General features: G+C 55.1%; 1 long non-coding RNA gene and 1 pseudogene across 1 annotated transcript; one reads left to right on the forward strand and one right to left on the reverse strand.

Annotated features, from left to right (window-relative positions):
- Positions 1-8,927: 8,927 nt before the first annotated feature.
- Positions 8,928-9,133, reverse strand: LOC120385261 (annotated as a pseudogene).
- Positions 9,134-17,724: 8,591 nt separating this feature from the next.
- On the forward strand, positions 17,725-20,608 carry LOC120385136. Its single transcript, XR_005589288.1, has 3 exons — positions 17,725-17,792; positions 18,719-18,873; positions 20,464-20,608. It is a non-coding gene; the product is annotated as an uncharacterized LOC120385136 (long non-coding RNA).
- The last annotated feature ends 1,863 nt before the right edge of the window (positions 20,609-22,471 follow it).

Below are 22,471 nucleotides of genomic sequence, written 5' to 3' on the forward strand. Positions count from 1 at the left end.
CTGCTCCTCAATCCCAACCCACAGCTCCCTCCTTCTCTCCAGCAGCAGGTGCTTCAGACCCCCTCAGGAAGATTTTCTTGCAAGGTTTCGTGTACGAGTCTGCATGTGGATTTCACAGTATGTTGGAAATAGGTTGGGTTGCTTGCCGAAATGATCACTTGTGGCTGGTGTTGGATTCCCAGTCTCCATGTTACAGGGGCAGGAGAAACAAAGGGTTGTTATCCTTGTTGTGTGAATCAAGGACTCAACCCTCGGTGCAAACTAAATGAGCTGCCCACAGATTCTGGCAGCCACAATGAGCATTTGGTGCAAGAGCCCAGACCTGCCCCTGTCCCAGAGGGAGGGGATCATCCACGAGGGGCTTGGACCACTGACCTATCAGCTCTTAACTCCCAAACTTTGAGTAACTCTATTATCAGTGCCAGTGAGTGTAATTTAAACCATAAGAAAAACCACACTGGGCTAGACCAAAGGTCCACCTAGCTCTGTATTTTGTCTTCTGACAGTAGCCAATACCAGGTGCTCTAAAAGCATCTCAACAAGGCACCACTAGGAGTTGAACCCAGCATCTCCTGTTTACAAAACAGGTACTTTAACCAGCTAAGCCATGGTGCCTGCCTGTGACTAAAGTAAAGTGTCTGCTCACACCTGACTCCCTGCCATCCCCCCCTGGGCCCCACGAAGCAGAGCAGCAGCAGGTGTGTGTGTGTGTGTGTGTGTGTGTGTGTGTGTGTGTGTGTGTGTGTGTGTGTGTGTGTGTGTGTGTGTGTGTGTGTGTGTGTGTGTGTGTGTGTGTGTGTGTGAGAGAGAGAGAGAGAGAATCTCTGGCCAGGTCTGCACTACACAGTTATTTGAGCCCAATTATATTGCTCAGGTGTGTGAAAAACACACAACGCTCCCTCGGTCGGCAGCTTGTGGCTGGTGCACACACTGCAATGCCACGTCTGGTGACAAACTGCCCTGTTTTGCTGACAAAATAAAACCACTTCGATGAGAGGTCTAGAGCTTTTTCCAGCAAACTTGAAGTGACAGAGTGTCAGTGTAGATGCTGCTGTTCATTATATCACCATAACTGGCCTGTGCCAGTATCCCACAATGCCCTCTGTGAACTCGCCTGCCCTGCATTCCTGCTACAGAGCCATGGGGCCCTCCCCTTTCATCGCTCCAGGAAGTTCTGACAGCTGAGCCTGCTGCTCTGCTCCGGCAGCCAGGAGCAAATCACTGCCGTGGATGCTGCTCTCTCCCGCCCTGCGAACACAGAGCAGGTGGTGGGAACTTCCTTACATGGGGGGGGCACCGGCATCCGAACTCTGACACCCCCAGGACACCCCTTCCTCGAGGAGGCTCTTACCTTCTAAACAGGGACGGCGGGTCTCTAGTAAAATCATTAAAGGGAAGGAGAAAACTCGAAAGAGGTTCCTCCTGGCGCTCACGTCCGTGAACCCGAATACTCTCTCAGTCCTCAAAGAGAGACCTGGAGAAGGAGACTTGCTGAAGCAAAGCCACAGGGGTCTCTGAGGTTTCCTGGCCCCTCGCCCTGTCCTGCCTGGCTGATGTCAGCATCTCTGTGAGGTCACCACCTCCCCACCACCTTTGACCAATAGCCTGAGGTCCTGCAAAGGCCTTTGTGATGTCACTGCCTGTCACGGACTCACAGATCGTGCCCACTCTTGGCCCCGTGCGGTCCGTGGGGTGCCCTTTCAGTGCGACAGCCCTTCACGGGGTCCACTCTCTCTCGGGTCAGGCCCCCACCTCCTGGAGCCGCACCTCTCTGAGCCTTAGCACGTCTGTCTCGCCGTGGGCCCCTCAGGAGTCCACGCGCTCTGGACCCCTGGGCCTCCTCACCCCGAAGGGATGATGCCCCTGTTCGCTAAACCGGAGTGACTCTCAGCCAGCATAAAACAGGAGGGTTTATTGAGAGTTGAACACAGCACAGGAAACTCTCAGGGCCTCAGGCCTGGCCTCTCACAATAACAGCACATCCCAGTCCCCTTGCAGCCAGGTGGGCTCTGCCGGCTTCCCCTCGCCAGCCCCGAGCCCCGCTGCTTCCCAGCTGGGCCTCTGATATCCCCAGCCCCAGGGCCGGCTCCAGACCCCAGCACGCCAAGCACGCGTGGGGCGGCCCTATCCCGGGAGGCGGCAGGCTGGGCCGGCGGATCTGCCGCAGTCATGCCTGCGGGAGGTCCACCGAGCCCCGGGACGACCGGATCTGCTGCAGGCATGACTGCGGAGGGGGCGCTCATCCTGCGGCTCCAGTGGACCTCCCGCAGCTACGGACATTCGCTGGTCCCGTGGCTCGGCTGGACCTCCCGCAGGCATGCCTGCGGAAACTCAAGCGGAGCCGCCGGACCTGCGAACCGTCCGCAGCTGCGGAGGTCCAGCCGAGCCGCGACCAGCGGACCCTCCGCAGTCATGCCTGCGGAGGTCCGCTGCTCCCGGTCTCCGGGCACCTCCCGCGCATGACTGCTTGTGGTGGCCAAATAGGTAGAGCCGCCCCTGCCCGGCCCCAAGCTCCACCTCTGTGCATTGTCTTTTCTCCAGGTAAACAGGGTTGCCTGGGCCTCCTCTCCTCTCCGGGTCCTCTCTCTGCAGCCCATTTTATTCCCACTGGCCAGAACCGGCTGTGACTCCTGAGCTGGGTCTCCGGATGACCAGGTCACCAGTCGCTGGGGTCTCCATCCTCCAGGCCATCAGCCGGGGTCCCAAGTCCCTCTCCGATCCTCTGTAACAACAAACTCCCTCTCCCTTCACCTCGTTAAACCAGTAACACCTGGGGACACTGAGTCCCACTCCCTGTGCATGTGAACTACTGGAAAACACAGAAAACCCCAAGAAAATCCTCCACTTCGTCACAGAGCCCAGCACCTCTCCTCCTCTGGGCACCTAGAGCAGAGGCAGCTGGTGCTGACGGCTCCAAGGGAAGGCTTAAAAGCCACAGAGCAGCCGAGGGCAGGGCAAGAGGAGGGCAGGCCCATGCCTATGTGTGGCCTTCAGACAGGCACAAAAACACCCAGCCAGGCTGCTCCCTGCCGTGCCAAATACCAGGGGTGGCTCTAGCAATTTCGCCGCCCCAAGCACGGCAGCACGCCGCGGGGTGCGCTCTGGTGGTCGCCGGTCCCGCGGCTCCGGTGGACCTGCTGCAGACGTGCCTGCGGAGGTTCCGTTGGTCCCATGCCTCCGGAGGAGCATCCGCAGGGACGCCTGTGGAAGGTCCACCGGTGCCACCTGCCACCCTCCCAGCGACAGGCAGAGTGCCCCCCGCGGCATGCCGCCCCAAGCACGTGCTTGGCGTGCTGGGGTCTGGAGCCGGCCCTGCCAAACCCCCACTGAAGGCCACCCACAGACCAGCATGCAGGGCAGCTGCTGATGCTCTGTGGCCATTATCGAAGACGGTAGGAAAGCAGGGCCAGCCCCCTTGGTGGCGCCTCTTACCGTTCCCACTCCAGGTGCTCACTTTGGCAGTGGGGCAGGAGATTTTACCCCAAGAGGCTTTTCCCCAGCTGGCGAGAAGCAGAGAAACACCCAGGCTCCCAAGGTGCTATGTAACAACCCCCGTCCAGCACAGGGACAGGCGCACACTTGGAAGAGGGAAACTGCTCCACACGCTAGCCCGGGCAGCCGCCCATTTTCTTTGGCAAGTCAGGAAGGGCAAAGGTGAGACTGGAAGCACCTGGGGCTCATGCCCCAGCCTTTGTGACACCCAACCCCCAACTCCTTCCCGGGGCTCTAGCTGAAGCCAGAGCATTGGCCTGAGCGGCCAAGAAGAGGTTCCAGCCCTGAAGGGAGCAGGACTTTCAGCCCAAAGGTAAAACTGCACAAGCACAACCACAAAGGGACTCGAAACCTCAATCGCCTGATCCGAAGTCAGGTGCCTTATCCATTAGGCCACGTGGTCACACAGAAAATTATATCCCTCCATGCACTTCTTTGTATAAGGCAGACACTGATGCATCCAATGAAGTGGTGATTCACCCACGAAAGCTCATGCTCCAATACGTCTGTTAGTCTATAAGGTGCCACACGACTCTTTGCTGCTTTTGCAGACACTGTGTTTCTCAGGTCAGCTACTGAGGGGGACCAAGACTCTCTGGGCACAAAAAGTCAAGTTCCCAGTGAGATGTGAGACTTAATTCTCTGGAGCCAGGTGCAGGGCTTTGGCAGGAGGCTCAGGCATGGGGATTGAGGTGCAGCGGACGGACCGGCTGTCTAGGTGCAGAGATTTAGTCTCCTGAGGAGGAGGAGGGGAATCCTGCTGACAGGCAGTGGCCAGGCCGGTGCAACCAGTAGGCTAACTTGTCGGCCGCCCCGGGTGCCAAGGGGTTGGGGGCACCAAAACGCACCCCCAGGGGGGGCTGTGGCGTGGAGATGAGCTGGGGCCGGGGGCTGGGAGGTGCGGGGGGAGGGCTGCCCGCAGCAAGTAACGGGGGAGGGGGCGTGCAGGTGAACCGCTCCCTGTCCCAGCTCACTTCTGCCCCGTCTTCTCCCCTGAGCACGCTGCCCCCACTCTAATTCTCCTCCCCTCCCAGGCTTGCCGCACTAAACAGCTGATTGGCACCGCAAGTCTGGGAGGCGGGAGAAGTGGAGCGGAGGTGAGCTGGGGAGGAGCTGCTGCAGGGGCTGCCCGGCTCTTCCCAATGGCCCCTGCCCCTGCACTCACTGCATGGTAAGTGGAGTGACCCAGCACCAGACTGGTCCACTACCCTGGCTCCCAGGCACGCCGGCGGCGAGTGCTGTGGGCAGTTCCCCTCCCCACGCTTGGGAGCCAGGGGAGCAGAGCAGGCTGGGGCCCCAGGCCTCCATGGGGGGAAGCAGAAGGGGGCTGGCCCCAGGCCATCGTGGGACATGGGGGGCTGGCTAATTCCTGCGGGAAGTGGAGTGACCCAGCCCCAGCCTGCTCTGCTCCCCTGGCTCCCAGGCTTGTGTTGGTGTTGGCTGGATTTGTGCGGGTGTTTGTGTGTGTGTGGCTGGATTCATGCATGTGTTCATGTATGTTTGCAATTGTGTGTGTGTGTGTGTGCTCTGCTGCCTTCTGCCGGCACGACAACCGTTTCTCCGTTTGTCACAGCCCCCATACCGTCGACCCCGATGGTGATTTCCCCATCTTACAATGGCTGGCTGGCCTGACCTTTCTCCCCTCTGTGGAGTGTGGCAGGGGCTGCAACTCACCCCCTATGGGGCAGGAGTGCCAAGGTGTGGGGTGCTGGGCTCCAATGCACCTGGAGAGCAGCTCAGGTGAGGCTGGGCAGGGCCTGTGGTGTCTGTTCTGCATTGCCTGGTGCTGGGCCATTGCACAATCCCCAGCCACGCCGCACAGTGCACCCCGAGAGGGAGTGGGGGGCCAAGCATAAGATCCAACACGAGGGGATCATTCTCATGGGTAGCTGTCCAGTGGCAGTGAGTTCCACAGGCCTCGGCACATGCTGTGTGGGGCAGGAGGTCCTTGTATTTGGAGCAGGAGTGAACTGTGGGAGACAGGGGGCGGGGGCGGGGCCAGGGCTTTGGGTGTATGGGGGTCGGGGGAAGGCTTTGGGGAGGGCGGAGCAGGGCTTTAGGGGCAGGCACAACGGCGGGCGGGGCTTTGGGGCGGGCACAGCGGGGGCTGGGGAAGGAGCAGGCCGGGGCGGGTCTGTCCGGGGTGTCGCTGTCCCTGCAGCGGGTGTTTAGAGGGGCCCCGGGCAGGGGGGCAGCGGGGGCAGGGGCGGGGCTTTGGGGCGGGCACAGCGGGGCGGGGCTTTGGGGCGGGCACAGCGGGGTGCAGGGGCGGGGCTTTGGGGCGGGCACAGCAGGGGCGGGGCTTTGGGGCGGGCACAGCGGGGCGGGGGCGGGGAAGGGGGCCGGGGCGGGGGGGTGGCAGCGGGGGCGGGGCTTTGGGGCGGGGCAGCGGGGGTGCAGGGGCGGGGCTTTGGGGGCGGGCACAGCGGGGGCGGGGCTTTGGGGCGGGCACAGCGGGGGCAGGGGCAGGGCTTTGGGGGCGGGCACAGCGGGGCAGGGGCGGGGCTTTGGGGCGGGCACAGCGGGGGGCGGGGCTTTGGGTGCACAGCAGGGGCGGGGCTTTGGGGCGGGCACAGCGGGGGCGGGGCTTTGGGGCGGGCACAGCGGGGGCGGGGCTGGGGCGGTGGGGGCAGGGGCGGGGCTTGGGGGCGGGCACAGCGGGGGCGGGGCTTTGGGGCGGGCACAGCGGGGGCAGGGGCGGGGCTTTGGGGCGGGCACAGCGAGGGGGCGGGGCTGTGGGGGCGGGCCCAGCGGGGGGGGCTGGGGGACGGACTCATTCCGGCCGGGGCGGGTCTGTCCGGGGTGTCGCTGTCCCTGCAGCGGGTGTTTGAGCCGGGCTCCCCGGGGCAGGGGCGGGGCGGGGCAGCGGGAGTCGGGGGTGACACGCGGCCGGTGCCTGGGCCCGTCGGACCCACCCGACCCGCTCACACCCAGCCGGGGGTTACAAGGGGCGCCGGGAACATCCCGCGGGGCGGACACGGGGGTCCAGCCCCGGGCAGAGCCAGACCTGGCCCTGCCCCACCAGCCGCTTTGTGCGGGGAAGGGGCGAAGCGGCGCAGCACGTTCCTGCGCGGGGCAGCGTCACACCCTGCACCGGGGGCGGGGCTCTCTGGGGCGGGGGGGATGAGGAGTTGCGCTGGGGGGAGGTGTCAGGTGGACCCAGGGACCCGCCCTCACCTGGGCTGGAGAGGACGGAGGCGCCCCGGGGCAGGCTGGGAGTTGAAGTTCCTGGCTCGTCTCAGAGCGGAGGTGACGGCAGGTTGCTCAGGCAACGCGCCCCCTCCCGGTGCACTCTGGGAAGCGTAGTTCTCTCTCTCTCTCTTACACGCGACCTTCTATTGGAGGAGGGGCCGTAACTCGTCACTTCGCCGCGCCCCTCCCCGCTCCCTGATTGGCGGAGAGAGCGCGGGACAGAGACTCGGCGCGTGGTGGGAGGCGCCGGTTCCCTCGGCCCCAGGCTTCGCTGCCCCCCCCGCTCCCCCGGGCGCGCGCTGCGATCGTTGGGATTCGAATCCCGCTCGCGGCCAGGGGCGGTCCCGGAGCGGGGGAGGGGGCTGGGCTGCTGCGCTCTGTCCTCTCCTTATGCCGCCCAGGTGGTGGGGAAGGTGACCTGGAGGCAGGGAGCCCCGATGTCGCTCCTTGCTCCCCCCTCACAGCCCCCTAGGGGGGCACAGCCCAACATTGGGGGGAGCAGTAGCTACATATGCGAGTTGCACTTTAATGATACAGAGATTGCCCTAAAGCACTTTATATTTCACAGTGTAAATATTTGTAATAAAACTATATATAGTGAGCACTGCACACGTCGTATTCTGTGTTGTAACTGAAATCAATATATTGAAAATGTAGAAAACCAAAATATAATCCCGTAATTTTAAATTGGTATTCTATTGTTTAACGGTGCGATTAAAACAGATTAATCATGATTTTTTTTAAGTTAATAGCGTAAGTTAACGGCAATTAATTGCCAGCCCTAGATTTGAATGTTTCTGTCACATGCAGGACAAGCTGGAATATCCGTGTGCAGGGAAAGAGCCTGGGGGGAATTGTGCTGTGAAATTATTTCCTGTTCTGACATGTCCCCAGTTGCCTTTTTTGCCCTAACAGGCTGCAGTGCAACATCCATGTTTTGCTCCAGCTCATTCCGTCCTCCCAGGGGCCGGGGAAGGGAAATGGCTGCAGTGGAGCCAGTTGAGGGAGGGATGATCAGGGAGTTGCTGGCGGGTTCCCTTGGCGGGGAGAAAGGGCAGTAAATACATAGGGGGTGGGAACTTCCAGGAAGGTTGGTCTGGGTGGGAGAGGGCAGGAAATTCCCAGGGTGGGGGACAGGGAGTGACTAACCTGCTGGGATTTGTTTACTGTGAGGCTCCAGCATTTCTCAAGTGTGGCCACCAGGGGCTTTTATTGTGGCCACAGGCTCCTGGGCTGTAATTGAGGGGGAGTCAGGGGCAGCAAAGCAGCGGCTCTTTCCCCCGGGCTGCCTGCAGGGGCTGGTCCCTACCCCCTTCCGGAGTCATAAACACTGCAGGAGCAGGCAACCAGTGGGAGTTCCCCACCTCCCCACGTGCGGTGGGGCTCAGGCTTCAGGCTTCTGCTCTGGGATGGTGGGCGACAGGCCCAGTCAAGATACATGGAACATAGGCTGGGTGGGGAGAAGTCTGTGTAACTCATCCAGTTATTGATATACATGTGACCTCGAATATTGCCAATCTGTGTGTGTCCCCCACACACACACAAGCCCCCCCCAACCAACCATCTCCCAAACAGACCCTCAGTCCGGAAAGCATTCATCCCTCATATTGTTGAAAAGACTCACAGCAAACAGAAGAATCTCAGCTTTCAAAACAATCCTCCAGCAAGCAGGGCCGGCTCCAGACCCCAGCGCACCAAGCAGGCGCGTGGGGCGGCGTTGTTGGGGCAGGGCGGTATTTGGCTCCGGCGGACCTTCCGCAGTCATGCCTGCGGGAGGTCCACCGGAGCCCGGGACGAGCAGACCTGCCGCAGGCAAGACTGCGGCGGGTCCCCTCTTCCCGCGGCTCCACTTGAGCTCCCACAGGCATGCCTGCGGCGGGTGCGCTGGTCCCGCGGCTCGGACGGAGCTCCCGCAGGCATGCCTGCGGATGCTCCACCAGAGCCGGGACCAGCGCACCCGCCGCAGACACTTCTGCCCCGGCCACGGGACGGGGAAGGGCGGCGCGGCGCACCGCCCTGCTTGGGGCGGTGTAATTTCTAGAGCCGCCCCTGCCAGCAAGACAAAGAAACTCACATCTGTAGACTCAGAAAACACTCCCAAGAAATTTTAACAATATGTTGTTATGAAGAAACCAAAGTGCTAAAGAGGCCTGATTTTTCAACTACTTTAAATTTTTTTTCTCAAATCAGCATCTTTAGAGTGAAACTTTTTCTGCTTTTCTAACCAGACAATTCTCCCCAAAAGAAGAGAGACTGGTCCTGGAGACACTGCAATACCAGGTCAATGCATGGGGTGGACAGAGCAAGCTCCTATTCCATCCCCTTGTTTCAAAAATAAATTTAACATACAGTCCTCCAACAAAGGACCTATCAGATATTAAACTGATAAGAACAGATATAACTTAGATAATATTTTTTACCTCAAGGTTCCCAGACACAGATAAGGTTTTCATCTCGAGGCCAAAAGACCAAAACATCAAGACATTTGATCACAGCCTTGAAGAGACCAAGAGACTACTCACCCCCTCTGAGCTCAAAAAGCCAAGAAGCAAATTTAAAGTTTATTAGAGCATATTTAAAAATAAACGATACAAAATGTTTGAAGAGTCAGTTATTGTGTCATTGGGGGTAGGATACAGGCTGTAGGGGGATATTAGCGTTTGGGTATTGGACGGCACATACATATACACAGTCTGTCATGTCCCCAATGCGGGGTATATGGTGGGTGAGTTCAAGGTACAGCCAACAAGCAGTGAGGGTACATCACTCATACAAACAGGTTATGGATAGTCATGAGCATAAATAAATGAACCAAATGGGTAATGATGATAGGATGATCCTCACAGGGCAGAGTTCAGTGTGGTTGGTTTAAGGCTCAAAAAATAAAGTCTAACAGGGAAGTTTACAGGTCATTTCAGCCTTATGGGTGCGTGAAATCATGCCGGCTTACTCTTTGCATTGATGGTGGGCCGTGACGTACTCTGTGTAAATATCTCTGAACCAGATCTTAGCTCCTACATTTGATCTTAGCTCCAAGGAGCCGAGAAACAATGCTAAGAGTCTCAAATGCTAGGCAGCCGCTCTTCCCCCACTGCTTTCTACTTCAGCACGAGGAGCTCCCAGACACACACCAAACACCATTCACAAAACTTTGATAACTAGGTAACTCGAAGTGATGATCACTTCCCCGAAATGACTCCACTGGAAGAATTCAAAGCAAGAGCCCTTAACACACAATTCTGTTCAAAGACAGAGAAGTCTTTCACCCTCCTTCCTCTTGCTGGTTTCCCTGTACACTCCTAATTTGCATAAACCCACCCACTGACCTGTGACTAACAATCTCTCACTTTTACTCTTACAGCAAAACAGGCCAAAGAAAGCCTATGCAAGCGCTATCCCGCAGCCCCAATGCTCTTTCTGCTCCTTCTCAAACGTACAGTTATCAGGCACACATAAGATAGTTTTGCTCCATACCAGTCCAGTTCCTTGCTGTTTCTTGTCTAACCACTGCACACACATGGTATAACCCTACCCTGAGCTGATTCCCGACTTTTGTGCTCAATACAGGAAAACGAGAATTGAGAGAGAAGCTGTGCAGGGAAGTCTTCCTCAACTTGCACTCCACTCCCCAAGGGCCTTTCGGGGTCTTCTATGGACTTCAGGTTCCATTTGATTGCCAAGGTTTGTGGTCTTATTAATTAGCCATCTCCTAATGCAAGGATGCTGCATGTCAGACTAAAGATCGATTTTCCAAAAGAGCTGAGAAACAGAACTAAAGCTGAGCACGAGGTGTTACATTTCCATGAGCATCCAGAATCTGACTGTGCCCTGGCAAGTTCAATGCTTCCGAAAGAAACCAGAAAATAAGGAGCCCATCAGGTCCCCCTGCTAGCACCCAGATCTAGTCAATCTGCTGGGAAATAAGGAAAAGGTGATGAATAAAGAAGTCAGGAAATAACAAGGAAATGAAGAGGTTTGTCGAACGGGTTTCTGTCCAATTTACCATCTTCTCAGCTACCAATCAAAGTTAAAGACCTAAAGTCGACCTATCGGCATAAGTACAGATGGTTGGATGGAAGTTAAAAGGAGCTGCTGTGGCAAGTGTTAGGAGCCTGCAAGCAACATGCAGACCGTTTAAAAAGCACATGGCATAGAAAAACCTTAGAGTTCTGTCCATAGGCAGGTCCTTCCATAGCTTGCTGAGTCACAAGGTGTATCTGCCTTCTCTCAGTGGGTCGACTGTAGAGCTGATGGTCCGTAATGGGCCATCAAGCAGGCTAGGCAGAACTGACACCAACTTGTCTGGCTGGGGTGTTCCTGGAAGCAGAGCACAAGTTTGAAATACGGGCAGCATAGAGCCAATATTCATAACATCAACTACAAAAATGATACACATCTAGAGATAGCATCATTATAATCAGCCAATCAGAACCTCTTCATAGACCTCTTACACAACAACCTTTCTACAATATTGGCTGCGAATATAGAACAGTGGTCGCAACAGTGATCTATACAGTTACAGATTATGTCAGTAATGTCACAGGAGGTGACACGGTTCTGAGGGCTGGAGAAAATGCCTTCTAGTGAGCTATTGAAAGAGCTCAACCTGTTTAGCTTCTCAAAAGAAGATTGAAAGGTGACTTCATTGAAGTGTTGAAGTGCCTTAATGGAGAGAAAAGATTGGGTATTAAAGGGCTCTTGAATCGAGCAGAGAAAGGCCTAAGAAGACCCAATGGCTGGAAGGTGAAAAGAGACAAATTCATATTACAACTAAGGCACAAATATTCAACAGCGAGGATGATTCACCACAGGAACAAGTTACCAAGGAAAGTGGTGGATTCTCCATCTCCTGATGTCATTTCATGAAGACTAGATGCCTTTATGGAATGTGTTTGCCCCAAAAGTAGCTCTTGTGTCCTACAGGAGGCCTGCGATACACAGGGGGTCAGATTAGATGCTCTAATGGTCTCTTGCCATAAAGTCGACTAATTTCTGAAAATCTGAGGGTAGCATTGGGAGCAGCGTCTGATGTTTCCCTGCCTAGCCGGCTTGCTGCCTAGAACGAACGCTCCTTGAGTGGGGTGATCCACAGGAGTAGCTCAAACCTGCAAAGTGCCTGGCCAGGGCAGGACGTTAACCCAGCAAGGGAGGGGTGTGGCAGTGACATCACAAAGGCCTTGTGCAGGACCTCAGCCTATTGGTCCAAGGTGGTGGGGAGGTGGTGACCTCACAGAGAGATGCTGACATCAGCCAGGCAGGACAGGGGCGAGGGGCCAGGGAAACCTCAGAGACCCTGTGGCTTTACTGGAGCAAGTCTCCTTCTCCAGGTCTCCTTCTCCTTCTCCAGGTCTCTCTCTGAGGACTGAGAGAGTATTCGGTTCATGGACGTGAGCGCCAGGAGGAACCTCTTTCGAGTTTTCTCCTTCCCTTTAGTGATTTTACTAGAAAACAGCCGACCCTGTTTAGAAGGTAAGAGCCTCCTGGAGGTTTGAAACCTGTTCAGTCTGATCCATCTGGTGAGAGTTGAATTCTAGGCATGGAAAACACGAGCTTAAAGAGGCAGAATTTTATTGCGCACCTGGGATTTTGTCCCTTAGAATCACTGGGGACATAAGGGTTTGTCCTTTTTGTTTCACATTTTCCTCCATCCCTTCCTCCCTCCTTTCTCTTCTTCTCTTGCTTATTTTGTTCTTTCTCCTGTTCCTCCCAACACCAGGAGGGAGGGGGTGTTGCGGGGAGGGCTCTGCAGCTCCCACTGTAGGAGGTCCACCCAAAAATGTGAGGCTGAAATAGTGCTCAGGCAGTCAGGACCGGATTAGCCTTTGTGGGTCCCGGCACCAAACATATTTGTAGGCCCCTATGTAGTCACTGTGGGCTCCGAGTGTGGGCCTGGTGGGGCAGTGCCATTGGTGCCATAGGATACCCGGTACTGAACCTCAGAGACATTTTTCATTTTGATCACACACCCCTACATGACTGTACGCCTTGCCATACACAGCTCCCTCAGCCCCCGGGTTTTCTTATTGAGCTGTACACCCATGTGGGTTTACCAGTGTCCACAGTGAGCAGAACTTTCATAGTGATCAAGGAAACTCCCCACAGATTTATCTCCTTCCTCATTCAGACCTTCTCTAGCCATGTCTCCAGTACCCCCCATGTCACCAGTCACGGCAGGTGGTCCTAGTCTCAGCTCAGAGTTCTAAAGCCAGCAGATACCTGATCAGTTCTGACAGATTCCCCCCCTCAGCCCCCATCCTGCCATGTGAACCAGCCACCTGCAAACACCATCTCCCCAAAGTCAGGACTGAGCCCTTGGGAATCTGAAGCCACCAGCCTCTCTCCCTCTGCTCCCATCTACATGCTAGTCTGCTACCTGGTCACCACCACCTCTCCCCATACTTGTTTCCTTTCCACTTTGGAAATGCTCCCACCCAGCTGGAAGCTCCCTCTGCCAGCCTGACCTGCTCCCTCCTTCCCTGCTCCCTTGACATTCCTGTCCTACTGGTGCCCTCTGTTCCTTGAGGTGAACTCCAGTGTCTTTAGCTGCTCTAGCTTAATGGCCCCAGTAGTCACAGAGCCACCTGCAGCTTCTCTGGCTACAGCCATGGGGCCAGTTCCCAGAGGCCAGCCTTAGCCAGCTGCAGCTACTAGCCGCAGGAGGGGTGGCAATGCCAGGGCTGAGCATGCTTGAACCTTGCAACGGCAGCACTAGGGGCTCTAAATCCTCAGCCCTGGCCCTAGGCAGCTGCAGACTCTGGAGTTAGGCACTTCCCTCCTCTAGGCCATGGCTTTAAATACCTGCGATTCCCATCACCTGCAGCAGAGGCCACCAATTCCACGCCCCCCTCAGCCAGCACCTAGTCGTGCAGAAAGTGCAGCCTGAGTGATTTTGGAGGCTGGGGTGCCAGGAGGTTCCCATCCCTGAGCAGCAGCTCTGCAACAAGCTCACGTGCGTCCCAGTTGGGACATTAGCTGTTACTGACAAGGCTTGTCTGTGTTCTTTTTTTTATCTCATTGTTAGGTGTGAGAAGTATGAACTGTTGAATAGGTTCCATTAGTTGGTTAATAAGATGTCTACGAAGTAAATCACTGGCTTTAAAATAAGATCCAATCTGGAGCATATGAACTATTGACCCCTGGACTCCATCTCTGAGAGGGGACTTGTTTACCATCAGGGGACAGGCTCAAACCAGTCCAAACCGGTTTTTCCCGCCAAAACCAGCCCTCAGCGTTCCATCTCCTCAGCCCTTTTCCCGCCACAGAAGTGATATAAGGACGTGCTCAGCGCCTGCGCGGGGCCGTCCCCCCCCCAGCGACGGCCCCTCCACGGTCGGGTCTTCCCAGTGCTCCCGAGCCGGAGAGCGACGAACCCCCTGGGTCCCGCCGTGAGACTGAGGAACAGGAGGCCTGTCACCCCCATTCCTGCCGTCCTGCATCCCTGGTGTCCAGCCTCCCACGGAGCCCCCGGGGAGTGAGAGACCCCGGGGGGGGGCACTGGGGCTGGGCAGGAAAGTGACTCTGCCCCGGGGACCCCGGGAGAAGCCTCCGCGCGGCCTCAGCCCCCGGGGCGCGGCCGCCGGCGCGGCCCCCGGCATCGCGGGGATTTGGGGGGCAGAGACGGGGGCCGGGCGGGGGGGGATCCCCGGTGGTGTGGGGGGAGATGGGGGGTGTCAGGCAGGGAGGGGAGAAGCTGGAGTTGGAGGGGGGGAAAGGTCAGTGGACGCGGGGAGGGGGTTGAACTGTCTCTGTGCAGCCAGGAAATTCCCAAGTGGGGGGAGAAGTGGTGGGCGGGGGTAGGGGGGAGGGGGGTTAATTGGATCCTGTCCCTGTTTGTGCCACTTGGCTCTCGCCCCCGATACAAATTCTCTCTAGTTCTGCCCCTTTTCTCGCTCAGTGTCTCACACGGGGCTATAAAATCTGGGGCGATTTCCCCCCTTTCCCCTCCAATGATCAGCTCTCCCGTCTCCCCCGATTTCCCCCGTTCTCCCCATGAGTCTCAAACGTCAGTTTAAAATCTTCTCTCGTGAGGGGCATTTTCCACCCGTGTTATCTGCAGCGATTTGTCCTTGTGTAGGTGGGAAATTGTTGCCCTGCGTCATTCCCCAGCACATGGCTGCCCCTGGAGTGGGGTTGGGATGGCTCAGTGTCTTAATGCTCAAATAAATTTGTTAGTCTCTAAGGTTCCACAAGTACTCCTGTTCTTTTTGTGGATACAGACTAACACGGCTGCTGCTCTGAAACTATGTAACTGTACTCTCTATGCCAGGATCTAAATCATGAATGAAGATATTGAACAGAACTGGACCCAGAGCTGAGCATGGTGGGACCCACTCCTTATGCCCTTCCGGCCTGACTGTGAACCACTGATAACTACTCTCTGGGAACAGTTTCCCAACCAGTTATGCACCCACCTTAGAGTAGTTCCATCTAGGTTGTATTTCCCTAGTTTGTTAAGGAGAAGGTCATGTGAGACTGCATTGAAAGCCTTCCTAAAGTCTAGATAAACCATATCTGCCGCTTCCCCATCCGCAAGGTTTGTTACCCAGTCAAAGAAAGCTATCGGGGCTGGTTTGACACAACTTGTCCTTGATAAATCCAAGCTGGCTATTGCTTCTCTCCTATTATCTTCTAGATGTTTTCAGATGGATTCCTGAATTGTTTGCTGCATTATCTTCCCTGGTGCAGAAGTTAAGCTGACTGGTCTGTAACTGCCTGGCTTGTCCTTATTTCCTTTTTCATATATGGGAACTACATTTGCCCTTTTCCAGTCTGCTGGAATCTCTCCCATCTTCCATGACTTTTCAACTATAATAACCAAAGTAAAACTAGCCCATTGGGTCTGTGAGCAGGTAAATCGCCTCCCTCGCCCAGCAGCTCCCCCAGGGCAATGACCCAATGCCTCCCCCCACCACAGGGACAGAAGCTGAAAGTCCATCTGATGGCAGGTCAGGGGCTAGCGTGGAATGTGCTGGGATCTCGGCCTGGGCCCTAGTGGGGTAGGTGACCCCGTCACCGTAACCACACCCAGCAAGGCCTGCACCGATTTTCTCCCTGTCTGTGAGTCCCAGCAGAGAGACCAGGGACTCATTGGTCCATGGAGAATGAGCTTTCCCCAGCTGGGGCTGCAAACCAGTGATCAAGGGCAGCGGGTGAGGAGCTTGCACTAGCGCTCCTGCAGGGTCCATGGTGTGGGGTGAACAGAGAAATCCAGTGTCCAGGGCTCTCAGGCCACGTGTCCATTCCACTGCAGGAGGATCTGGGAGCAGCCTGAGGGGACTGGGGCAGGAGTCGGGAAAGCAGCCGTCTGGGAGAAGGAGGGAATTCAGCTGTGCTGGGGAAGCTGGGCTGAGCAGAGATGCTGCTGCAGATGCTGCTAGTTCCTGAGTACGACGCTGCAGCACTTTAACTACATGGTTAATATAGAGGTTGCAGCTCAGCTGAGTAGTGTGCTGCACTCATTTTAATGGTGTTAGTGGCTTTGCCAGGGTATAAAACCAGGGCCGCCCAGAGGATTCCGGGGGCCTGGGGTCTTCGGCGGCAGGGGCCCCCACTTCGGCGGTAATTTGGTGGCGGGGGCCCTTCCGTTTCATGACCCGCCACCGAAGTGCCCGGAGACCCGTGGCGGGGACCCCTGCTGCCGAATTACCGCCGAAGACCGGGCTGCACGTCGGCGGTGGGTCCCGCTTCGGCAGTAATTCGCCAGCAGGGGGTCCTTCAGCCCCGTAGTGGAAGGACTCCCCGCCGCCGAAGACCAGGAGCAGAAGAAGCTCCGGAGGCCTGTGCCCCACAAGAGTTTTCCGGGGCTCCCGGAGCGAGTGAAGGACCCTGCTCCAGGGGCCCCGAAAAACTCTCATAGGGGCCCCTGCGGGGCCCGGGGCCTGGGGCAAATTGCCCCTCTTGCCCCCCCCTCTCGGCGGCCCTGTATAAAACTGAGGTGCAGCTTCACCCTGGTCACACCCTGCTCCACCCCCTCCCCCTCCAGCCTGTCCATGCTCCCCCCTCCCCGAGCACTCCTTGTGCCTACAGCTGCTGGGGGGAGGCACAAGTGGCACCTGTGTGGGAGGAATTTCCCAGGGTGGGGGAGGGCTTTACCCCTTCCCTACAGCCCCTTTGGCCCACCCTGGGCAGCATGGGAGGCAGAGCACAGTGGTGGGCTGGGGCCAGATTTCAAGAATGTCTCTTGATGTCAGATCCAAATATGGGATCCTGCCTTTACATGCGTAGGGGCTGGACACCTGCAGTGCCCAAGGACTCCACATGCAGCTGTGGCTGCAGTTGGAACAAGTTCCCTGCAGTCCTGTAGTTCAAAGGGAGAAACTGAGGTACCCAAAATTAGGCCATTGTTGTAAATTGAGGCCTTTCCGCCTTGCCGTTAACAACAGTCGGTGGGCTAAGGCTCATTGGAAGTCACTGTTTAGACTTGATCACGGCTGACGTAGTCCTGGTCATAAGCAGAAGCCTGGCAGTGAAAGGTCCTGATTCCATCCCCAGCCTCCAGAGGCAGATGGTCCCCAAGGGATGGACCACCCCTGGGAATATTTTACACTCACAGTCTTTCCCACGGGCTGGGTAATTCCACAGTCTCATTCACAGGGCTGAGAACCTCAGGGTTAAGTTGCACAAAGTGAAACTAACTGAAATGTGCCCCTGCGCTGCACGCTGTGCTGTGCTGCCCTGGGGAGATGTGGCTTTAAGCTGCTGTCCCAGCCCCTTCCCACTCTCAAGAAGGACTGGGCCAAAGAGATCTGATGAGGTTCAACAAGCGTAAGGATTTTTATCTCTCTAGGCCGATCTGATCAGAAGATCTCGGGGAGCCTTACAGTTTATCTCCCGCTGAGTCCCCCTTTTAAGGCCATCTATCAGAGCTGACTTTAATGAACTCCACACACACAAAGCTATAAAATAAAACAACAACACTTTATTTGATAAGGCTAGAGGAATGAATGGAAAGGGGACTGGATTAATGAATCTGGAGATTCGGAATAACACACAGGCACTTATAATACAAGATGTTCTATCTTTACAGACATCAGCGATAAAGGGTGCAGGATCCAGAAAAGAGAAGCCAGTAGTGAACACTGACCGTGGACAACAGATGAAACAGACAGGTACGTATCCCTATCTTAACTCCCACCCTAACCCGCTTTGCGTCGTCCTGAGTGCACGATTGATCTAACTAATCGGACCAGGTCCGTGTATGCAAGTTTGCTTTCCCAAAACAACAAACAAACAACCCCAACTTAATTAGTAAGTAGCTATTGCAGGCCCATAGCCAGTGGCAAGATTGTACCGCACCAGGAGAGAGAGCAGCCACCTGCACCTCTGACAGCTCAAAAGCTCAAGAGCCAGTGCCCCTGGCCCCTCCTCATTGGTCTCTGTAGGAGCTGTTGCTGGGCAAGGTCAGATTCCTGCTCTTCCCACTTTCCCGCCTTTTCTAGGTACTGAGGAACAAGAACCTGACCCCAATGGAGGTCGCCTTGTCCTTTTACCAAAACAAAATGGCCTTTTGATTTACAGAACTTATTTTAACTTTTATACAGAATAATTCGGCAAACATGTATACTGAAATTAACATTTCCCCCTCTTGTCGGTGTTACACCTGTTTTAAAAAGATGTAACTGCCGACACCTGTGGCTTTGCCAAATTATGACCCACCCGATGAATAAATTGTCACATGGCGAAAAATTTGCATTGAACCCAAATACAACCATAGTATTACAGAGGGGGTAGTGCTGATTAAAACATTCCTTATCGCAGACTGGGGATGTGTAATAACTGTTTGATTTGCTTCTTCCTAATTACCACGGGACCAGTTAAACTAGGAATAGGAGAAGGAAGAACCAAAACAAATTGGTATACTCTTATTCCATACGGACCTACCATAGACCATTTACCAGAGTCTGCCGTTGTAACATTCATTTTAAACCTCCTATACAAGTCTAACTATTTACGGAAAATTTAACCTTGATCTTACTGCAGTAGAAAGTTTTACAATGAAAAGACTCTTCCTGCTTTACATCCATTTCCTGCATAGACGAACTATTGCAAGAAGGTGTGGATACAACAGTACATTGAGAGCCGAGAAGGAAGGACTGTGCTGGAGTACTAATTCTGAACATGGCACTAGGTCTTTCATGAACCCAAGGAGCTGATATATTTCCAGAAACCCACCCCATGGTACATGCTCAGGTACTTCCAATTTAATGCAACCGCAAATCTGAGAACTGTTGGGCACCCTAAGTTTGGTACAATTCCCAAAAGAGGTTTTACTATATCCCACTTACATGACATTTCTGTTTTTTCTCTGCATCCCACAGGTGCAGCCTGATAGTTAAGGCACATTTCTGAAATTACTGCTTGAAATATACCTGCCTTGTTCGATCTTTCTTTGACCCACTTGAGCACACAGCACGGTTCTTCCTTGATCATTAAAACAGAAATGGGGTCATTTTGTTCCAAAGGATCCAGGGTGGCCATGGGATCCTCTGTGGCATAATGACTCCTGTTATACAGAACAGATGGTCACCTTCAACCAAATCAATTAACCAAACCTTAACAAATACAGTGCAACCTATATACATAGAGAATAGGATGATGGCGGTCATGTCGATCTAGGAATGGAAGAGAAAATATGATTGGCACAGTTAAATGGGTTGATTTCCTTTCCATTCCTTTACCTGGCTGCTATGGAATCACTTTAATTTGATCCCCTTCTTTGCTGGTATTTGAACCTGATATACAGAGGCACTTGCTCCGTTTGTTATGATAACTGGACCCACCCAACGAGGACTAAGGACATGTTTTCTATATAATACCTAAACATTACCTTTGTACCAACCACCCATCCTACATCATTAATGTGGCCTAACCAAGCACTAATGACTTGGTTATTAGCTTTTAGTTGAGGAGCTACTCGATGTTGAAGACTGCTGATGGTGTCTAGCAACTGTGACATGTATAAGTCTATTTGCACCCTGGGAAGGTACTCATCCGGTGGAACTCCTCCCACCCACTAAAGTTCAGGGGTGTGCATAATTCTCCCAGTTAGCATCTCGTGCGGTGAAAACCCTCACACAGTTCTAGTAGATCGCATGGCCGCTAGGATATATGGGAGTTTGCTATCCCAATCCCTTCCTTGCACATCTATTACTTTTCTAAGAGCAGTTTTCATGGCTCTATTAGCCTCTCGACGATAACAGATTTTGCGGGTGAGCAGCTATGTGCAACCGCTGTTTGATGTTTAAGGCCGCACACAGCGCTGTTGTGACTTCACCCACAAAGTGTGGTCCTCTGTCTGAATCTATTTCTGATGGGATACCAAATCGAAAAGGTTTGTTCCAGTATTTCCTCCTTTATGTTAGGCAACCACGCCACTTAGACACCCGTTCCAAAGTTTTGGACGCAGCATAGTGTCCCTGGCCATGAGCTACAGTTATTAGTTCTTTTCGTGGAGTTATTGGCATAACCAGTACAGGTAATTCACAGTTTGGTGATGTTGCTATAATCAATCCGTTTTTGTCCTTACATATCCTTGATGTTTCCCTGCTGTTAAAAGGGCTTGGAGATCATTATCCTGTTTTTGCAGGGTCAAGATGCCATGGCCTGCTGACACATCTGGAGACGGCATCTTAACTACAGCAGCTGAAATTGGGTCTTATCCCATGTATATGCTGATCCTAACCTAGCAGCTTGTTTTGCTAGCTGATTGGCCTGATTGTCAAGCGTGGCCAGAACCGACCCCCTTCGTATGGGCTTTTACTTTGAACTCTTTTCTTCCAGATGGGAAGGGCTTGAACCACCCAACTAGAAGCAGAACACAGACAGATGTTTTCCTCAGGTGCTACCCCAGACGATACTGCCAGGACCGCAATTCATTGTGCAGCTTGTGCTGACGGCGGCCTCACCGTACCCTGCACCACTTGCTGTGTCCTCCTGGATTGCAGCAAACCCTGCAACAGGATGCCCTTCGTGGTGACAAGCACTCCCATCAACTGCCCAGAGTGTTAACCCTTTTCCTTGTACTTCTTCCCAGGATGTTGCTAAGAAGAATGGAGATAGTAAGTCTAAATCAGGATCTGGCAACGGACATTCGTGCTCATCTCCTGCGGTAATCGGAGCATAGGGAAGGATTCTCGTATGGGGGGGATCTTCTCAGTACGAATATCCCGATTGACCAGACTTAGAGTCCATCCCGCCAGCCGGGGAGAGGATACCCTTCCCTCATTAATTCTTCCAGAGATGACATATTTTACTGGAGTATGGCATGTCCTCACCACAATGAGAGCTGTGCCACTTAAATATTCCCAATGTGTTAGGGACCATACCAGGGCGAATACCTCACGTTCGCAAGCTGAAAACCTCGCCTCCACCTCACTGAGAGTTTTGGAACCATAGGCCATCGGTCTCACCTGGCCAATTTGTTTTTGCAGCAAAACAGCTCCAGTGCTTGCTGGAGTAGTTGCCAGGTGCAAGTAAAATGGCAGGCCTTGTTTAGGAGAGGCTCGCGCTGGTGCAGCCGCTAGAGCCTTTCTAAGATCATTAAAAAGGCACCTTTCACAATTGGCAAGTCAAATCCTAGTGAGGAAAAGACAAAGAAGCGTAAACTCTGGCAAGTCCAATGAAAAGTATAGGGCAGAGGCCAAAAATGAACGTGAAGAGCAACTAGCCAAGGCACAACAACTAACAGCAAAGGGTTGTTAAGTACATGGGATCAGGGCCGGCTCCAGGCACCAGCCTACCAAGCACGGGCTGGGGCGGCACCTTGGGAGGGGGGCACTCGGGGGTTGGGTTTATTGTTTTTGTTTGGCCAGGCGGCGCTGGGGGGAGGCGGGTCTTAGGAGGCGTGGTGCCGTGTTGGGGGGGCGGGGACTTGGGCGGTGCTCGGCTGGGGCGGGGACTTGGGCGACGTGCCGCTCGGGGGGCGGGGACTTGGGCGGGGCAATGCTCAGGGTGGGGACTGGGCGGGGCGCCGCTCGGTGGGCGGGGCTTGGGTGACGCTCGGGGGCGGGGCTTGGGTGACGCTCGGGGGCGGGGCCTTGGGCGGTGTGACGCTCGGAGGGGGTCCATGGGATGCAGGAAGTCTGCCAAACGGTCAGCAAAGCCACTAGGCAATCGGTGCTAAAGGAGCACTCCAGGAAGACCAGGCCACTGCGGCGAAGCTAAAAAAGTTCCTTGCTTCTGTCTTCACTGCAGAGGATGCGGAGGAAATCCAGACACGCCAGCCCTTCTTTTGAGGTGACAGATGCTAGAATCAAAGAATTATAGACCCATCAGGTTAGAAGGCACTGCAAGGTCCAGGGAGGGTGTTTGGGTGAAGAAGGGGGTTTGGGGTGTAGGCTCTGGGAGGGAGTTTGGGTGCTGGGTGCAGGGTCTGGGCTGGGACAGGGGTTTGGGGTTTGGGAGCAGAAGGGGGTACAAGCTCTAGGAGGGGGTTTGGGTTCTGGGTGCAGGGTCTGGGCTGGGACAGGGGGTTGGGGTGCAGGAGGGGGTTTGGGTGCTGGGTGCAGGGTCTGGGCTGGGACAGGGGGTTGGGGTTTGGGAGCAGAAGGGGGTACAAGCTCTAGGAGGGGGTTTGGGTTCTGGGTGCAGGGTCTGGGCTGGGACAGGCGGTTGGGGTGCAGGAGGGGGCTTGGGTGCTAGGTGCAGGGTCTGGGCTGGGACGGGGGTTGGGGTTTGGGAGCAGAAAAGGGTACAAACGAGGGAGTTTGGGTGCTGGGTGCAGGGTCTGGGCTGGGACAGGGGGTTGGGGTTTGGGAGCAGAAAAGGGTACAAACGAGGAGTTTGGGTT

This window comes from Mauremys reevesii, linkage group 17 (genome assembly GCF_016161935.1).
Source record: "Mauremys reevesii isolate NIE-2019 linkage group 17, ASM1616193v1, whole genome shotgun sequence".
Taxonomy (NCBI): Eukaryota; Metazoa; Chordata; order Testudines; family Geoemydidae; genus Mauremys; species Mauremys reevesii.